Source organism: Candoia aspera, chromosome 1, assembly GCF_035149785.1.
Source record: "Candoia aspera isolate rCanAsp1 chromosome 1, rCanAsp1.hap2, whole genome shotgun sequence".
NCBI lineage: Eukaryota > Metazoa > Chordata > Lepidosauria > Squamata > Boidae > Candoia > Candoia aspera.
The window spans coordinates 178,715,069-178,721,178 of NC_086153.1; positions in this window are offsets into that span (position 1 = coordinate 178,715,069).

Genomic DNA, 6,110 nt, shown 5'->3' on the forward strand with positions numbered 1-6,110 from the left:
TATGCAGCAAGCAATTAAACTTAAACTTCTTCAGTTAACTATACTTTTTTCATATGAATAACTATACTTACCTGAAGAATTCTTGACCTTATATAAAAGACCAAAATAAAAAGTGTTGAGCTACAATGTCTATAAAGTACTCTGCAAAGAGTATACTATGCTCTAAGCATAAGGAGGATAGATTACTCATTGTAATATATGGGCCTATGTGCTTGCCATGATAATGGCAAAGGAAGAGAAGTTCTTTTGTTCCTAGCCAGGACAGAAACAGGATTGCTGGAAGAGGGCAGACCATTTCCCCCCACATTCACTAGTTCATATTTTCTGCTGGCTGCAAATGCTTCACTTCCTCCATGTCCTTTGTGGAAATTAAACTGGCCTCCAGAGCAATGGAGAAAAAGGTTATACACTATACAGGTCTCATTCACTAGATGGAATGCCAGACTCTCACTTGCTGAAATTTGTTGTGGTCTCTGGCACTCAGCCAAATCAGTATAAGACTTGCTGAAAAATCTGGGTGTTAAGGCCCAAACACATCTCAAGGGCGCTGGATTGCGGGGGGAATATATATATATATATATATATAAAATTTGAAACATAATAGATATATACAACCTGAAATTTCAGTATGTGGATTAAGCTTCCCTACTTTGTGTGAAGAATTTGGAAAAATATTTATTAAATAAATTTATTTATTACATAAATTAACATTAATATTTAGAAGAAAGCACAAAGGTTTTGGCATGTAAAAAAAGCAAGTTCATGAAAAATATGCAGCACAGAAAAGCATGGCAAGTATTTTCAACTACACACTTTGGTAAGGTTTACTTTCTCTTAACTTCATCAGCCTTTAGGTGCAGAATACATGACACCTTGCTAGAGCAGTAATTGTGAAAAACAAATTGAATTATTATTAATACTATTAATGCACACGTCCTAGGCATCATTTTCACCGCAGAAATATACTTAGGCAATACACTACCTAAGATTTTAAGTGGGGGGGGGAATAGCAAATCACAGAGTTCGAAAATATCTTAGAGGTCTTCTAACCCAACCCTCTACTCAGAACTGGGTCCTGTAGAATACTTCTGGCACTTTAGCCTGTTTGGAGACCTCCATTGCTGGAGAGTTCACCACTTAAGTGGCAGCCTGTTCCAGCTTGTACAGTCAAGCAGTTCCTCCTGACATCTCCTATTCTGGGTTCTGCCCTCTGGGGCAACAGACAATATGTCTACCCCTCTTACATGGAACAGCCATTCAGGTATTTGAGGACTGCTATCCTATCACCCCTTAGTCATCTCTTTGGTAAGCTAAACATTCCCAGATCCTTTAACCTTTCCTCACAGGACTTGGTTTCCAGACTCCCATCGTCCTCTGTCCTTACTCTAGTTTGTCCAAATTCAAGCTTTATTACAGTCATAGATCAGCATAAGGGGGTGGGGTACACTCGTTGTAAAGAAGCATGAAGGATCTAAAATATAATCCAACAGTGAAAATAAACAATCTAAAATTTTTTTTTAAAAACCCAGGAAATAAAAGACAGCCAGTTTGGTCTAGTGGTTAAGGCATCAGGCCATGAGTTCTAGTTCTGCCTTAGGCACAAAGCAAGCTGGGTGACCTTGGGCCAGTCCTCCCTCCCCTTCTCTTTCTGCCCTAGGAAAGAAGCAATGGCAAACCACTTCCAAAAAACCTTTCCAAGAAAACTGCAGGGACTAGTCCAGGCAGTTGCTAAGAGTCAACACTGACTCAAAGGCACACACACACAGAGAAAGGCTCTATAAGTTAAAAACCAAAAGCATATATAAAAAGTTAGCATGTGGAAGACTTGAACTATTAAGTTACAAAGTACTCTAATATGGCAAACTAGTTGCTCATCAGATCTAGTTTATAAAATTGAGCCATTAATCAGATGAATTTTGAGTGCTACTGCACAGAACCTGGCAACGCTATATTTTACAGCAGGGTGGTATCTGAAAGCAACACTGTCCTTGTTGAACTGTGGGACCCCAAAGTGGACAGTGTATTCTGAGTGGGCCTGCCAAGGGCAGAGTAGAGTGGAAAAAGTACTTTCCTTGATCAGGAATTTATGCTCCCGATAATGCACCCCAGCTCCCCCTAAACACAGAGAGCTAACATACGGTACTTAGCTACACTGAAAACTCTTCTCCCCACCATCCTTGATTTACATGCAGAGCTGTTATATAAGGTCAGGAAGTGACCTGGCGTTATATAACCCTGCAACTATTTTTTTTTAAATCTCAGAAGCACTTACACTCACTACATACCCTGAATAAACAAACACTCAATTAGCTGCTTGCATGCACATGGATTCTCCATCTGGGAGTCATCGCAATTTCAGGAGGGCCAGACTGTGAATGACAGCCACAGCAGCTGCATATTTACTTCTTTCCTGCCGGCCCACAAACGCTTCAGCGCCTCTCTCATCGCCTTTCCAAGTCCTGCCGTTCCACAAACTCAGCTTCGGGCCCTTCTTCCGCCCAGAGCGCGAAAATCCCGATTCTGCCGCGCAGAAGGACCAATCTCTAGCAAGCCGCCCTTTTCTCGCACGTCTTTTTCTTCCTCCTCGCTCCCCCTCTGGAAGTTCTTAAGATACGCGGGGGAAAGGGCCCTCGGAAGCCTTTCATTTCACCCGCGTGCGGGCTCAGTGGGAAGGGTCTCATCCCTTTCTCACTCCCACCACACCAGCTGTGAACCTCCTTTCCTCGACTGATTCCAGCTGTGCTGCGAAAGGGCCAACCATTCCGTGGTAGCTCTAGCTCAGCCTTGCTCCTCTTCTAGCTGATTCGCTGCCGCATTTTGGCTGACAAGAGAACCGCCCAATCCACTGGCGAAGATACCAGTCGAGGAGGAGGAGAACAGGAAGAGAAGCCAAATCACGTTTTCGGTCCATTACAATCCTGTGTCAATTCGTTATTAAAAGAAAGAACGGTGAAAGGAAAAATGGTTTCAGTTGTCTCGGCGTAATTAAGAGGGCAAGTTTTAATTAGGTTTACCTTACAATTCATTGCTTCCAAAGGAGAAATTTAAAAAGATGTTGGACAGTCCCGTTCAAACCCGCATCAAGGGTCTCACGCGGTGCTAACCAAACTCTGATATATTGGTGGCATATCAAACAGTTTTGCCTAATACCAGCCACTGTGATTTTCCGACTACGGCTTATGATTTAATGGGTTGCATGAACCAGCCCATTATGATTTATTTGGTAAACTGTGGTTTAGCATGTGAGATCACAGCCCAAACTGGGTTATAAGGCGGTTTGGTTGATTATGTACATTGTGTGAACTCAGTCAATTGTAGCCTTTTTAACATCACTATAACAAAATAATAGTTTAGAGTTAATACCTGAGCTGTCTGAATGAATAGCTTTCATATAGATCAGTGAGAGAAAGTGCCTTCTATGGATATCAGGAAAAACTGCAAAGAACTGAAACAATCAAAATAACTAATACATTTGATTACTGCTACAGCAGAATTAAATTCATAATCTGCAGGCATTGGAGCTCCTTTCAATTATACACACACATACATATACTTATAGATCTCCAAAAGACATTTTGTATTATTTCTTTGAAAAATTATGGAAGTTGGAAGGATGGACCTAGGATGTTTCCAGCAATGCTTTTATTATGCTATCACTTGCCTCCTTCACAGAATTTTACATGTGTTCCAGGTATTGCTGGTTTCCACTTGTTTTTAACTTTATGGAGAAGGTAGTTGAGAGAAACAGTTTTTATTTCTTTTTATTTTTTATTTTTATTTTAGAAGCATACAAAATATAAGCAAAATACCATGATACACTAAAAATAACATAATTAAATGAAACAATCCTTTAAAAAAAGGATAAAACTTTAAAAAAAATGATAAAAACTGAGGTTCCCCCCAAGATCTGGATGGCCCCTTACCCTACTGGTGTTATGAAGGGGCTGAAGGACCTGGCTCTTCTTCCAGGCTTTTAGTGAGGGTGAGTGAAACCGCCCTTGGATTCTTTTTTCCATTCCAGTCCAGTTTTTGTTATCTTGCTATCTTTATTCTTTATTGTTTCTGATTGTATCATTTTAAAATGTTTTTACTTGTGAGCTGCCCTGAGTTGTTGGGAGTCAGATGGCATACAAATTTAATAATTTAAAAAATACAGAAATAGGAAGGAGAAAAAAACAAACTAAAAATATTTTTTTGTAGCAGACAGAAACATGCATAAACAACTGGGGTACTGGGCAACACTTTTTAATTGGTAAGAGTCAAAGCTCTCTGCTAGAAGCATTTCTAAAATGGCTGTCTGCAGTACAAGAAAAAATAGAAAAAAAATTAGTGGATGCACTAACTAGCTAATTACTGAGTGAATAATTCAAATATTGTCGTTTAATGGCATGCTGGGCTTTTGAAGATAGGGCTCCTTATCTAACTTCATGGTAACCATAAGAACTAAATGTAGCTCAGGGGACTACTAACCATATCTCCCTTAGAACGCTTGGCACAGTTTTTCTGGGCTTGGAAGCTAAGCAGGGTTGGACTTAGCATATGTATGAGAGACTACTAGGAAATCCCAGGGCTGTGGGCTAGATAGGAAGTCAAAAAAGCATTCTGGAAGAAGGCAATACTGTAGCAAACCACTTCTGTATTATTCCCAATAAAACTCTGTTGATGCAGCCATGAAATCACCAGAACTTGGAGGGTTTAATCTTACAGTCCTGTGTTACTATTTTCATGTTACATGGGTACAGGGAGGATCAGGGGTCACTATCATTCTGTAGAATAACTCCATAATTTAAACAAATATTATCTCCCTATTTGGAACTTCATTGCTGTTTTTTAAGCATTCACACGCATGATGCTTTCTGTGTCATATTCATACAACATGGCTGACCCTATTTCTGGAGATTGAACTCAGCCTTTGAACCGGTGGTGCCTGGCCTAAGTTGTCCAGATGACCATTTGCTGGATCCTCTTAATCACTGCAATGGAGTCTATGACTCAATTCCAATTTTTATTTTAGATGTTCTGTTCCTGCCAGATATTTACATTATCTACCCATGGGAGTTCAGTTTCTGTGGGAGTTGAAAACTAAATTGGCAAGAGATGGAGTTCCTACAGAAGAGCTGCTTTATGATACTCTGTAGCATGTAATCTCTGCTTCAGATCAAGAGAGGCTGTTAATACCCCTTCCCTGTCAGCTCTTCCAGCACGGAAAACAGACAGTATGATGTAGACCTTAGTGTTTCTCAACCTTGACAATTTTAAGATGGGTGGACTTCAACTCCCAGAATTCCCCAGCCAGCACCAAATGGATTTTGACTAAAATTAGCCCTCCTTAATTGTCTGGCCCATTTAACACGTGAAAACGATAAGCAGAGGAGAAGATAAAGGGCTTTTCAGAGGCAGATGTTTGGCAGAGTTATAGATTCAGCCTCAGAGAGATTTGTACAAAACTGAAAAGATGGTTGGGTTGGTTTTTTTAAAATAGCTGTAAACATAAGGGGTGGGAAGGGAGAAAATAGTAACATATAGTATAATAGTAACAAGAGTCATAATAACATAATGTATTCAACACTGTCATGTATGTTATTTTTGAATAAAAAATATATTGCACTTTTATCCATGAATGGATCCCCGTCCATATGCAAACAGAAATCAAGTCCACCATTCAGGCCTCGCCATTAAGGTATTGTGCAGCTGTTATCTCCTTAATTTCAGAGTCATAGAGCAACCGAGGCTCCTCAGAACCTCCCCTCACGTTGTAGCGGGTGACACTGTTTGAAATAATTACCTCCGATTCAAACTCTTACTCACCAAAGTCAGGATCAAGAGCCCAGCTCCTTAGCGTCAAAGCTCTTGATTGGACTGGGGAATGAGGTTTGAAAAAGTCCCATTAAAAAAGAACAACCTTACTCCTTTTGCCACCCATAAAGAGCTCTGCATTTTTAACCTAATGGATACTATCTCACGCTCGCAATGAATAGACTTCGAGCAAGCAGGCGAAGGATGGGATTGTATATAAAGGGTAGAATTCCAAGAGCAGGGACCACGTCCATCTGCGCATGCCAGCGACTCTGTAGTTTTCTGATGTACGGTTTGACTGGCATTTCCTCCTC